This window comes from Osmia lignaria, unplaced genomic scaffold, assembly GCF_051020975.1.
Source record: "Osmia lignaria lignaria isolate PbOS001 unplaced genomic scaffold, iyOsmLign1 scaffold0002, whole genome shotgun sequence".
Classification (NCBI taxonomy): Eukaryota; Metazoa; Arthropoda; class Insecta; order Hymenoptera; family Megachilidae; genus Osmia; species Osmia lignaria.
In genome coordinates, this window is record NW_027478159.1 from 16,646,274 (window position 1) to 16,661,363 (window position 15,090).

A 15,090-nucleotide genomic window follows, 5' to 3' on the forward strand; every position below is an offset into this window, starting at 1 on the left:
AAAAAAGGTCTCTTAACATTTTGCCATAGCTCGCTTCGTTTCCCAGATATTTGCAGATTTATCTCAAGGGAAGGGGCCTGACGGACATATTTCGAGATATTTCTTCTTCTTGTTGTTCTTCTTCTGCACAGCTAAGCTGGAAGTGGCATTTGCGGCTCGCACTAGTGCAGAGTTATCTCAAAGAAAGGGGCCACGGTGTTTCTGTATCTCTATTATGTTGGTGCGGCTTCGGAACTTTTAAATATCTTGATATATCTCGAAAACTACGCTTCTGATCAAAAAATATCATAGAACATAAAAAGTAGGAAACTTAATTCTCTACAAAAAAGGTCTCTTAACATTTTGCCATAGCTCGCTTCGTTTCCGAGATATTTGCAGATTTATCTCAAGGGAAGGGGCCTAACGGACATATTTCGAGATATTTCTTCTTCTTGTTGTTCTTCTTCTGCACAGCTAAACTGGAAGTGGCATTTCCAGCTCGCAATAGTGCAGAGTTATCTCAAAGAGAGGGGCCACGGTGTTTCTGTATCTCTATTATGTTGGTGCGGCTTCGGAACTTTTAAATATCTTGATATATCTCGAGAACTACGCATCTGATCAAAAAATATCATAGAAGATAAAAAGTAGGAAACTTAATTCTCTACAAAAAAGGTCTCTTAACATTTTGCCATAGCTCGCTTCGTTTCCGAGATATTTGCAGATTTATCTCAAGGGAAGGGGCCTGACGGACATATTTCGAGATATTTCTTCTTCTTGTTGTTCTTCTTCTGCACAGCTAAGCTGGAAGTGGCATTTGCGGCTCGCACTAGTGCAGAGTTATCTCAAAGAAAAGGGCCACGGTGTTTCTGTATCCCTATTATGTTCGTGCGGCTTCGGAACTTTTAAATATCTCGATATATCTCGAAAACTACGCTTCTGATCAAAAAATATCATAGAACATAAATTGTAGGAAACTTAATTCTCTACAAAAAAGGTCTCTTAACATTTTGCAATAGCTCTCTTCGTTTCCGAGATATTTGCAGATTTATCTCAAGGGAAGGGGCCTGACGGACATATTTCGAGATATTTCTTCTTCTTGTTGTTCTTCTTCTGCACAGCTAAGCTGGAAGTGGCATTTGCGGCTCGCACTAGTGCAGAGTTATCTCAAAGAAAGGGGCCACGGTGTTTCTGTATCCCTATTATGTTGGTGCGGCTTCGGAACTTATAAATATCTCGATATATCTCGAAAACTACGCTTCGGATCAAAAAATATCATAGAACATAAATTGTAGGAAACATAATTCTCTACAAAAAACGTCTCTTAACATTTTGCCATAGCTCGCTTCGTTTCCGAGATATTTGCAGATTCAGCTCAAAGGAACTGGCCTGACGGACATATTTCGAGATATTTCTTCTTCTTGTTGTTCTTCCTCTGCACAGCTAAGCTGGAAGTGGCATTTGCAGCTCGCAATAGTGCAGAGTTATCTCAAAGAAAGGGGCCACGGTGTTTCTGTATCTCTATTATGTTGGTGCGGCTTCGGAACTTTTGAATATCTTGATATATCTCGAGAACTACGCATCTGATCAAAAAATATCATAGAACATAAAAAGTAGGAAACTTAATTCTCTACAAAAAAGGTCTCTTAACATTTTGCCATAGCTCGCTTCGTTTCCGAGATATTTGCAGATTTATCTCAAGGGAAGGGGCCTGACGGACATATTTCGAGATATTTCTTCTTCTTGTTGTTCTTCTTCTGCACAGCTAAGCTGGAAGTGGCATTTGCGGCTCGCACTAGTGCAGAGTTATCTCAAAGAAAGGGGCCACGGTGTTTCTGTATCTCTATTATGTTGGTGCGGCTTCGGAACTTTTAAATATCTCGATATATCTCGAAAACTACGCTTCTGATCAAAAAATATCATAGAACATAAATTGTAGGAAACATAATTCTCTATAAAAAACGTCTCTTAACATTTTGCCATAGCTCGCATCGTTTCCGAGATATTTGCAGATATATCTCAAGGGAAGGGGCCTGACGGACATATTTCGAGATATTTCTTCTTCTTGTTGTTCTTCTTCTGCACAGCTAAGCTGGAAGTGGCATTTGCGGCTCGCACTAGTGCAGAGTTATCTCAAAGAAAGGGGCCACGGTGTTTCTGTATCCCTATTATGTTGGTGCGGCTTCGGAACTTTTAAATATCTCGATATATCTCGAAAACTACGCTTCTGATCAAAAAATATCATAGAACATAAATTGTAGGAAACTTAATTATCTACAAAAAAGGTCTCTTAACATTTTGCCATAGCTCGCTTCGTTTCCCAGATATTTGCAGATTTATCTCAAGGGAAGGGGCCTAACGGACATATTTCGAGATATTTCTTCTTCTTGTTGTTCTTCTTCTGCACAGCTAAACTGGAAGTGGCATTTCCAGCTCGCAATAGTGCAGAGTTATCTCAAAGAGAGGGGCCACGGTGTTTCTGTATCTCTATTATGTTGGTGCGGCTTCGGAACTTTTAAATATCTTGATATATCTCGAGAACTACGCATCTGATCAAAAAATATCATAGAAGATAAAAAGTAGGAAACTTAATTCTCTACAAAAAAGGTCTCTTAACATTTTGCCATAGCTCGCTTCGTTTCCGAGATATTTGCAGATTTATCTCAAGGGAAGGGGCCTGACGGACATATTTCGAGATATTTCTTCTTCTTGTTGTTCTTCTTCTGCACAGCTAAGCTGGAAGTGGCATTTGCGGCTCGCACTAGTGCAGAGTTATCTGAAAGAAAGGGGCCACGGTGTTTCTGTATCTCTATTATGTTGGTGCGGCTTCGGAACTTTTGAATATCTTGATATATCTCGAGAACTACGCATCTGATCAAAAAATATCATAGAACATAAAAAGTAGAAAACTTAATTCTCTACAAAAAAGGTCTCTTAACATTTTGCCATAGCTCGCTTCGTTTCCGAGATATTTGCAGATTTATCTCAAGGGAAGGGGCCTGACGGACATATTTCGAGATATTTCTTCTTCTTGTTGTTCTTCTTCTGCACAGCTAAGCTGGAAGTGGCATTTGCGGCTCGCACTAGTGCAGAGTTATCTCAAAGAAAGGGGCCACGGTGTTTCTGTATCTCTATTATGTTGGTGCGGCTTCGGAACTTTTAAATATCTCGATATATCTCGAAAACTACGCTTCTGATCAAAAAATATCATAGAACATAAATTGTAGGAAACAGAATTCTCTATAAAAAACGTCTCTTAACATTTTGCCATAGCTCGCATCGTTTCCGAGATATTTGCAGATATATCTCAAGGGAAGGGGCCTGACGGACATATTTCGAGATATTTCTTCTTCTTGTTGTTCTTCTTCTGCACAGCTAAGCTGGAAGTGGCATTTGCGGCTCGCACTAGTGCAGAGTTATCTCAAAGAAAGGGGCCACGGTGTTTCTGTATCCCTATTATGTTGGTGCGGCTTCGGAACTTTTAAATATCTCGATATATCTCGAAAACTACGCTTCGGATCAAAAAATATCATAGAACATAAATTGTAGGAAACATAATTCTCTACAAAAAACGTCTCTTCACATTTTGCCATAGCTCGCTTCGTTTCCGAGATATTTGCAGATTCAGCTCAAAGGAACTGGCCTGACGGACATATTTCGAGATATTTCTTCTTCTTGTTGTTCTTCCTCTGCACAGCTAAGCTGGAAGTGGCATTTGCAGCTCGCAATAGTGCAGAGTTATCTCAAAGAAAGGGGCCACGGTGTTTCTGTATCTCTATTATGTTGGTGCGGCTTCGGAACTTTTAAATATCTCGATATATCTCGAAAACTACGCTTCTGATCAAAAAATATCATAGAACACAAATTGTAGGAAACATAATTCTCTATAAAAAACGTCTCTTAACATTTTGCCATAGCTCGCTTCGTTTCCGAGATATTTGCAGATATACCTCAAGGGAAGGGGCCTGACGGACATATTTCGAGATATTTCTTCTTCTTGTTGTTCTTCTTCTGCACAGCTAAGCTGGAAGTGGCATTTGCGGCTCGCACTAGTGCAGAGTTATCTCAAAGAAAGGGGTCACGGTGTTTCTGTATCCCTATTATGTTGGTGCGGCTTCGGAACTTTTAAATATCTCGATATATCTCGAAAACTACGCTTCTGATCAAAAAATATCATAGAACATAAATTGTAGGAAACTTAATTCTCTACAAAAATGGTCTCTTAACATTTTGCCATAGCTCTCTTCGTTTCCGAGATATTTGCAGATTTATCTCAAGGGAAGGGGCCTGACGGACATATTTCGAGATATTTCTTCTTCTTGTTGTTCTTCTTCTGCACAGCTAAGCTGGAAGTGGCATTTGCGGCTCGCACTAGTGCAGAGTTATCTCAAAGAAAGGGGCCACGGTGTTTCTGTATCCCTATTATGTTGGTGCGGCTTCGGAACTTTTAAATATCTCGATATATCTCGAAAACTACGCTTCGGATCAAAAAATATCATAGAACATAAATTGTAGGAAACATAATTCTCTACAAAAAACGTCTCTTAACATTTTGCCATAGCTCGCTTCGTTTCCGAGATATTTGCAGATATATCTCAAGGGAAGGGGCCTGACGGACATATTTCGAGATATTTCTTCTTCTTGTTGTTCTTCTTCTGCACAGCTAAGCTGGAAGTGGCATTTGCGGCTCGCACTAGTGCAGAGTTATCTCAAAGAAAGGGGCCACGGTGTTTCTGTATCCCTATTATGTTGGTGCGGCTTCGGAACTTTTAAATATCTCGATATATCTCGAAAACTACGCTTCTGATCAAAAAATATCATAGAACATAAATTGTAGGAAACTTAATTATCTACAAAAAAGGTCTCTTAACATTTTGCCATAGCTCGCTTCGTTTCCCAGATATTTGCAGATTTATCTCAAGGGAAGGGGCCTGACGGACATATTTCGAGATATTTCTTCTTCTTGTTGTTCTTCTTCTGCACAGCTAAGCTGGAAGTGGCATTTGCGGCTCGCACTAGTGCAGAGTTATCTCAAAGAAAGGGGCCACGGTGTTTCTGTATCTCTATTATGTTGGTGCGGCTTCGGAACTTTTAAATATCTTGATATATCTCGAAAACTACGCTTCTGATCAAAAAATATCATAGAACATAAAAAGGAGGAAACTTAATTCTCTACAAGAAAGGTCTCTTAACATTTTGCCATAGCTCTCTTCGTTTCCGAGATATTTGCAGATTTATCTCAAGGGAAGGGGCCTGACGGACATATTTCGAGATATTTCTTCTTCTTGTTGTTCTTCTTCTGCACAGCTAAGCTGGAAGTGGCATTTGCGGCTCGCACTAGTGCAGAGTTATCTCAAAGAAAGGGGCCACGGTGTTTCTGTATCCCTATTATGTTGGTGCGGCTTCGGAACTTTTAAATATCTCGATATATCTCGAAAACTACGCTTCGGATCAAAAAATATCATAGAACATAAATTGTAGGAAACATAATTCTCTACAAAAAACGTCTCTTCACATTTTGCCATAGCTCGCTTCGTTTCCGAGATATTTGCAGATTCAGCTCAAAGGAACTGGCCTGACGGACATATTTCGAGATATTTCTTCTTCTTGTTGTTCTTCCTCTGCACAGCTAAGCTGGAAGTGGCATTTGCAGCTCGCAATAGTGCAGAGTTATCTCAAAGAAAGGGGCCACGGTGTTTCTGTATCTCTATTATGTTGGTGCGGCTTCGGAACTTTTAAATATCTCGATATATCTCGAAAACTACGCTTCTGATCAAAAAATATCATAGAACACAAATTGTAGGAAACATAATTCTCTATAAAAAAGGTCTCTTAACATTTTGCCATAGCTCTCTTCGTTTCCGAGATATTTGCAGATTTATCTCAAGGGAAGGGGCCTGACGGACATATTTCGAGATATTTCTTCTTCTGCACAGCTAAGCTGGAAGTGGCATTTGCGGCTCGCACTAGTGCAGAGTTATCTCAAAGAAAGGGGCCACGGTGTTTCTGTATCCCTATTATGTTGGTGCGGCTTCGGAACTTTTAAATATCTCGATATATCTCGAAAACTACGCTTCGGATCAAAAAATATCATAGAACATAAATTGTAGGAAACATAATTCTCTACAAAAAACGTCTCTTCACATTTTGCCATAGCTCGCTTCGTTTCCGAGATATTTGCAGATTCAGCTCAAAGGAACTGGCCTGACGGACATATTTCGAGATATTTCTTCTTCTTGTTGTTCTTCCTCTGCACAGCTAAGCTGGAAGTGGCATTTGCAGCTCGCAATAGTGCAGAGTTATCTCAAAGAAAGGGGCCACGGTGTTTCTGTATCTCTATTATGTTGGTGCGGCTTCGGAACTTTTAAATATCTCGATATATCTCGAAAACTACGCTTCTGATCAAAAAATATCATAGAACACAAATTGTAGGAAACATAATTCTCTATAAAAAAGGTCTCTTAACATTTTGCCATAGCTCTCTTCGTTTCCGAGATATTTGCAGATTTATCTCAAGGGAAGGGGCCTGACGGACATATTTCGAGATATTTCTTCTTCTGCACAGCTAAGCTGGAAGTGGCATTTGCGGCTCGCACTAGTGCAGAGTTATCTCAAAGAAAGGGGCCACGGTGTTTCTGTATCCCTATTATGTTGGTGCGGCTTCGGAACTTTTAAATATCTCGATATATCTCGAAAACTACGCTTCGGATCAAAAAATATCATAGAACATAAATTGTAGGAAACATAATTCTCTACAAAAAACGTCTCTTAACATTTTGCCATAGCTCGCTTCGTTTCCGAGATATTTGCAGATTCAGCTCAAAGGAACTGGCCTGACGGACATATTTCGAGATATTTCTTCTTCTTGTTGTTCTTCCTCTGCACAGCTAAGCTGGAAGTGGCATTTGCAGCTCGCAATAGTGCAGAGTTATCTCAAAGAAAGGGGCCACGGTGTTTCTGTATCTCTATTATGTTGGTGCGGCTTCGGAACTTTTAAATATCTCGATATATCTCGAAAACTACGCTTCTGATCAAAAAATATCATAGATCATAAATTGTAGGAAACATAATTCTCTATAAAAAACGTCTCTTAACATTTTGCCATAGCTCGCTTCGTTTCCGAGATATTTGCAGATATATCTCAAGGGAAGGGGCCTGACGGACATATTTCGAGATATTTCTTCTTCTTGTTGTTCTTCTTCTGCACAGCTAAGCTGGAAGTGGCATTTGCGGCTCGCACTAGTGCAGAGTTATCTCAAAGAAAGGGGCCACGGTGTTTCTGTATCCCTATTATGTTGGTGCGGCTTCGGAACTTTTAAATATCTCGATATATCTCGAAAACTACGCTTCTGATCAAAAAATATCATAGAACATAAATTGTAGGATACTTAATTATCTACAAAAAAGGTCTCTTAACATTTTGCCATAGCTCGCTTCGTTTCCCAGATATTTGCAGATTTATCTCAAGGGAAGGGGCCTGACGGACATATTTCGAGATATTTCTTCTTCTTGTTGTTCTTCTTCTGCACAGCTAAGCTGGAAGTGGCATTTGCGGCTCGCACTAGTGCAGAGTTATCTCAAAGAAAGGGGCCACGGTGTTTCTGTATCTCTATTATGTTGGTGCGGCTTCGGAACTTTTAAATATCTTGATATATCTCGAAAACTACGCTTCTGATCAAAAAATATCATAGAACATAAAAAGTAGGAAACTTAATTCTCTACAAAAAAGGTCTCTTAACATTTTGCCATAGCTCGCTTCGTTTCCGAGATATTTGCAGATTTATCTCAAGGGAAGGGGCCTAACGGACATATTTCGAGATATTTCTTCTTCTTGTTGTTCTTCTTCTGCACAGCTAAACTGGAAGTGGCATTTCCAGCTCGCAATAGTGCAGAGTTATCTCAAAGAGAGGGGCCACGGTGTTTCTGTATCTCTATTATGTTGGTGCGGCTTCGGAACTTTTAAATATCTTGATATATCTCGAGAACTACGCATCTGATCAAAAAATATCATAGAAGATAAAAAGTAGGAAACTTAATTCTCTACAAAAAAGGTCTCTTAACATTTTGCCATAGCTCGCTTCGTTTCCGAGATATTTGCAGATTTATCTCAAGGGAAGGGGCCTGACGGACATATTTCGAGATATTTCTTCTTCTTGTTGTTCTTCTTCTGCACAGCTAAGCTGGAAGTGGCATTTGCGGCTCGCACTAGTGCAGAGTTATCTCAAAGAAAGGGGCCACGGTGTTTCTGTATCCCTATTATGTTCGTGCGGCTTCGGAACTTTTAAATATCTCGATATATCTCGAAAACTACGCTTCTGATCAAAAAATATCATAGAACATAAATTGTAGGAAACATAATTCTCTACAAAAAAGGTCTCTTAACATTTTGCCATAGCTCGCTTCGTTTCCGAGATATTTGCAGATATATCTCAAGGGAAGGGGCCTGACGGACATATTTCGAGATATTTCTTCTTCTTGTTGTTCTTCCTCTGCACAGCTAAGCTGGAAGTGGCATTTGCAGCTCGCAATAGTGTAGAGTTATCTCAAAGAAAGGGGCCACGGTGTTTCTGTATCTCTATTATGTTGGTGCGGCTTCGGAACTTTTAAATATCTTGATATATCTCGAGAACTACGCATCTGATCAAAAAATATCATAGAACATAAAAAGTAGGAAACTTAATTCTCTACAAAAAAGGTCTCTTAACATTTTGCCATAGCTCGCTTCGTTTCCGAGATATTTGCAGATTTATCTCAAGGGAAGGGGCCTGACGGACATATTTCGAGATATTTCTTCTTCTTGTTGTTCTTCTTCTGCACAGCTAAGCTGGAAGTGGCATTTGCGGCTCGCACTAGTGCAGAGTTATCTCAAAGAAAGGGGCCACGGTGTTTCTGTATCTCTATTATGTTGGTGCGGCTTCGGAACTTTTAAATATCTCGATATATCTCGAAAACTACGCTTCTGATCAAAAAATATCATAGAACATAAATTGTAGGAAACATAATTCTCTATAAAAAACGTCTCTTAACATTTTGCCATAGCTCGCTTCGTTTCCGAGATATTTGCAGATTTATCTCAAGGGAAGGGGCCTCACGGACATATTTCGAGATATTTCTTCTTCTTGTTGTTCTTCTTCTGCACAGCTAAACTGGAAGTGGCATTTCCAGCTCGCAATAGTGCAGAGTTATCTCAAAGAAAGGGGCCACGGTGTTTCTGTATCTCTATGATGTTGGTGCGGCTTCGGAACTTTTAAATATCTCGATATATCTCGAAAACTACGCTTCTGATCAAAAAATATCATAGAACATAAATTGTAGGAAACATAATTCTCTACAAAAAACGTCTCTTAACATTCTGCCATAGCTCGCTTCGTTTCCGAGATATTTGCAGATTTATCTCAAGGGAAGGGGCCTGACGGACATATTTCGAGATATTTCTTCTTCTTGTTGTTCTTCTTCTGCACAGCTAAGCTGGAAGTGGCATTTGCGGCTCGCACTAGTGCAGAGTTATCTCAAAGAAAGGGGCCACGGTGTTTCTGTATCCCTATTATGTTGGTGCGGCTTCGGAACTTTTAAATATCTCGATATATCTCGAGAACTACGCTTCTGATCAAAAAATATTATAGAACATAAATTATAGGAAACATAATTCTCTACAAAAAAGGTCTCTTAACATTTTGCCATAGCTCGCTTCGTTTCCGAGATATTTGCAGATATATCTCAAGGGAAGGGGCCTGACGGACATATTTCGAGATATTTCTTCTTCTTGTTGTTCTTCTTCTGCACAGCTAAGCTGGAAGTGGCATTTGCGGCTCGCACTAGTGCAGAGTTATCTCAAAGAAAGGGGCCACGGTGTTTCTGTATCCCTATTATGTTGGTGCGGCTTCGGAACTTTTAAATATCTCGATATATCTCGAAAACTACGCTTCTGATCAAAAAATATCATAGAACATAAATTGTAGGATACTTAATTATCTACAAAAAAGGTCTCTTAACATTTTGCCATAGCTCGCTTCGTTTCCCAGATATTTGCAGATTTATCTCAAGGGAAGGGGCCTGACGGACATATTTCGAGATATTTCTTCTTCTTGTTGTTCTTCTTCTGCACAGCTAAGCTGGAAGTGGCATTTGCGGCTCGCACTAGTGCAGAGTTATCTCAAAGAAAGGGGCCACGGTGTTTCTGTATCTCTATTATGTTGGTGCGGCTTCGGAACTTTTAAATATCTTGATATATCTCGAAAACTACGCTTCTGATCAAAAAATATCATAGAACATAAAAAGTAGGAAACTTAATTCTCTACAAAAAAGGTCTCTTAACATTTTGCCATAGCTCGCTTCGTTTCCGAGATATTTGCAGATTTATCTCAAGGGAAGGGGCCTAACAGACATATTTCGAGATATTTCTTCTTCTTGTTGTTCTTCTTCTGCACAGCTAAACTGGAAGTGGCATTTCCAGCTCGCAATAGTGCAGAGTTATCTCAAAGAGAGGGGCCACGGTGTTTCTGTATCTCTATTATGTTGGTGCGGCTTCGGAACTTTTAAATATCTTGATATATCTCGAGAACTACGCATCTGATCAAAAAATATCATAGAAGATAAAAAGTAGGAAACTTAATTCTCTACAAAAAAGGTCTCTTAACATTTTGCCATAGCTCGCTTCGTTTCCGAGATATTTGCAGATTTATCTCAAGGGAAGGGGCCTGACGGACATATTTCGAGATATTTCTTCTTCTTGTTGTTCTTCTTCTGCACAGCTAAGCTGGAAGTGGCATTTGCGGCTCGCACTAGTGCAGAGTTATCTCAAAGAAAGGGGCCACGGTGTTTCTGTATCCCTATTATGTTCGTGCGGCTTCGGAACTTTTAAATATCTCGATATATCTCGAAAACTACGCTTCTGATCAAAAAATATCATAGAACATAAATTGTAGGAAACATAATTCTCTACAAAAAAGGTCTCTTAACATTTTGCCATAGCTCGCTTCGTTTCCGAGATATTTGCAGATATATCTCAAGGGAAGGGGCCTGACGGACATATTTCGAGATATTTCTTCTTCTTGTTGTTCTTCCTCTGCACAGCTAAGCTGGAAGTGGCATTTGCAGCTCGCAATAGTGTAGAGTTATCTCAAAGAAAGGGGCCACGGTGTTTCTGTATCTCTATTATGTTGGTGCGGCTTCGGAACTTTTAAATATCTTGATATATCTCGAGAACTACGCATCTGATCAAAAAATATCATAGAACATAAAAAGTAGGAAACTTAATTCTCTACAAAAAAGGTCTCTTAACATTTTGCCATAGCTCGCTTCGTTTCCGAGATATTTGCAGATTTATCTCAAGGGAAGGGGCCTGACGGACATATTTCGAGATATTTCTTCTTCTTGTTGTTCTTCTTCTGCACAGCTAAGCTGGAAGTGGCATTTGCGGCTCGCACTAGTGCAGAGTTATCTCAAAGAAAGGGGCCACGGTGTTTCTGTATCTCTATTATGTTGGTGCGGCTTCGGAACTTTTAAATATCTCGATATATCTCGAAAACTACGCTTCTGATCAAAAAATATCATAGAACATAAATTGTAGGAAACATAATTCTCTATAAAAAACGTCTCTTAACATTTTGCCATAGCTCGCTTCGTTTCCGAGATATTTGCAGATTTATCTCAAGGGAAGGGGCCTCACGGACATATTTCGAGATATTTCTTCTTCTTGTTGTTCTTCTTCTGCACAGCTAAACTGGAAGTGGCATTTCCAGCTCGCAATAGTGCAGAGTTATCTCAAAGAAAGGGGCCACGGTGTTTCTGTATCTCTATGATGTTGGTGCGGCTTCGGAACTTTTAAATATCTCGATATATCTCGAAAACTACGCTTCTGATCAAAAAATATCATAGAACATAAATTGTAGGAAACATAATTCTCTACAAAAAACGTCTCTTAACATTCTGCCATAGCTCGCTTCGTTTCCGAGATATTTGCAGATTTATCTCAAGGGAAGGGGCCTGACGGACATATTTCGAGATATTTCTTCTTCTTGTTGTTCTTCTTCTGCACAGCTAAGCTGGAAGTGGCATTTGCGGCTCGCACTAGTGCAGAGTTATCTCAAAGAAAGGGGCCACGGTGTTTCTGTATCCCTATTATGTTGGTGCGGCTTCGGAACTTTTAAATATCTCGATATATCTCGAGAACTACGCTTCTGATCAAAAAATATTATAGAACATAAATTATAGGAAACATAATTCTCTACAAAAAAGGTCTCTTAACATTTTGCCATAGCTCGCTTCGTTTCCGAGATATTTGCAGATATATCTCAAGGGAAGGGGCCTGACGGACATATTTCGAGATATTTCTTCTTCTTGTTGTTCTTCTTCTGCACAGCTAAGCTGGAAGTGGCATTTGCAGCGCGCAATAGTGCAGAGTTATCTCAAAGAAAGGGGCCACGGTGTTTCTGTATCTCTATTATGTTGGTGCGGCTTCGGAACTTTTAAATATCTTGATATATCTCGAGAACTACGCATCTGATCAAAAAATATCATAGAACATAAAAAGTAGGAAACTTAATTCTCTACAAAAAAGGTCTCTTAACATTTTGCCATAGCTCGCTTCGTTTCCGAGATATTTGCAGATTTATCTCAAGGGAAGGGGCCTAAGGAACATATTTCGAGATATTTCTTCTTCTTGTTGTTCTTCTTCTGCACAGCTAAACTGGAAGTGGCATTTCCAGCTCGCAATAGTGCAGAGTTATCTCAAAGAAAGGGGCCACGGTGTTTCTGTATCTCTATTATGTTGGTGCGGCTTCGGAACTTTTAAATATCTCGATATATCTCGACCACTACGCTTCTGATCAAAAAATATCATAGAACATAAATTGTAGGAAACATAATTCTCGACAAAAAAGGTCTCTTAACATTTTGCCATAGCTCGCTTCCTTTCCGAGATATTTGCAGATATATCTCAAGGGAAGGGGCCTGACGGACATATTTCGAGATATTTCTTCTTCTTGTTGTTCTTCTTCTGCACAGCTAAGCTGGAAGTGGCATTTGCAGCGCGCAATAGTGCAGAGTTATCTCAAAGAAAGGGGCCACGGTGTTTCTGTATCTCTATTATGTTGGTGCGGCTTCGGAACTTTTAAATATCTTGATATATCTCGAGAACTACGCATCCGATCAAAAAATATCATAGAACATAAAAAGTAGGAAACTTAATTCTCTACAAAAAAGGTCTCTCAACATTTTGCCATAGCTCGCTTCGTTTCCGAGATATTTGCAGATTTATCTCGAGGGAAGGGGCCTGACGGACATATTTCGAGATATTTCTTCTTCTTGTTGTTCTTCTTCTGCACAGCTAAGCTGGAAGCGGCATTTGCGGCTCGCACTAGTGCAGAGTTATCTCAAAGAAAGGGGCCACGGTGTTTCTGTATCTCTATTATGTTGGTGCGGCTTCGGAACTTTTAAATATCTTGATATATCTCGAGAACTACGCATCTGATCAAAAAATATCGTACGACATAAAAAGTAGGAAACTTAATTCTCTACAAATAAGGTCTCTGAACATTTTGCCATAGCTCGCTTGGTTTCCGAGATATTTGCAGATTTATCTCAAGGGAAGGGGCCTGACGGACATATTTCGAGATATTTCTTCTTCTTGTTGTTCTTCTTCTGCACAGCTAAGCTGGAAGTGGCATTTGCAGCTCGCAATAGTGCAGAGTTACCTCAAAGAAAGGGGCCACGGTGTGTCTGTATCTCTATTATGTTGGTGCCGCTTCGGAACTTTTAAATATCTGGATATATCTCGAGAACTGCGCATCTGATCAAAAAATATCATAGAACATAAATTGTAGGAAACATAATTCTCTACAAAAAACGTCTCTTAACATTCTGCCATAGCTCGCTTCGTCTCCGAGATATTTGCAGATTTATCTCAAGGGAAGGGGCCTGACGGACATATTTCGAGATATTTCTTCTTCTTGTTGTTCTTCTTCTGCACAGCTAAGCTGGAAGTGGCATTTGCCGCTCGCACTAGTGCAGAGTTATCTCAAAGAAAGGGGCCACGGTGTTTCTGTATCCCTATTATGTTGGTGCGGCTTCGGAACTTTTAAATATCTCGATATATCTCGAGAACTACGCTTCTGATCAAAAAATATTATAGAACATAAATTGTAGGAAACATAATTCTCTACAAAAAAGGTCTCTTAACATTTTGCCATAGCTCGCTTCGTTTCCGAGATATTTGCAGATATATCTCAAGGGAAGGGGCCTGACGGACATATTTCGAGATATTTCTTCTTCTTGTTGTTCTTCTTCTGCACAGCTAAGCTGGAAGTGGCATTTACAGCTCGCAATAGTGCAGAGTTATCTCAAAGAAAGGGGCCACGGTGTTTCTGTATCTCTATTATGTTGGTGCGGCTTCGGAACTTTTAAATATCTTGATATATCTCGAGAACTACGCATCTGATCAAAAAATATCATAGAACATAAAAAGTAGGAAACTTAATTCTCTACAAAAAAGGTCTCTTAACATTTTGCCATAGCTCGCTTCGTTTCCGAGATATTTGCAGATTTATCTCAAGGGAAGGGGCCTGACGGACATATTTCGAGATATTTCTTCTTCTTGTTGTTCTTCTCCTGCACAGCTAAGCTGGAAGTGGCATTTGCGGCTCGCAATAGTGCAGAGTTATCTCAAAGAAAGGGGCCACGGTGTTTCTGTATCTCTATTATGTTGGTGCGGCTTCGGAACTTTTAAATATCTTGATATATCTCGGGAACTACGCATCTGATCAAAAAATATCACAGAACATAAAAAGTAGGAAACTTAATTCTCTACAAAAAAGGTCTCTTAACATTTTGCCATAGCTCGCTTCGTTTCCGTGATATTTGCAGATTTATCTCAAGGGAAGGGGCCTGACGGACATATTTCGAGATATTTCTTCTTCTTGTTGTTCTTCTTCTGCACAGCTAAGCTGGAAGTGGCATTTGCGGCTCGCACTAGTGCAGAGTTATCTCAAAGAAAGGGGCCACGGTGTTTCTGTATCTCTATTATGTTGGTGCGGCTTCGGAACTTTTAAATATCTCGATATATCTCGAAAACTACGCTTCTGATCAAAAAATATCATAGAACATAAATTGTAGGAA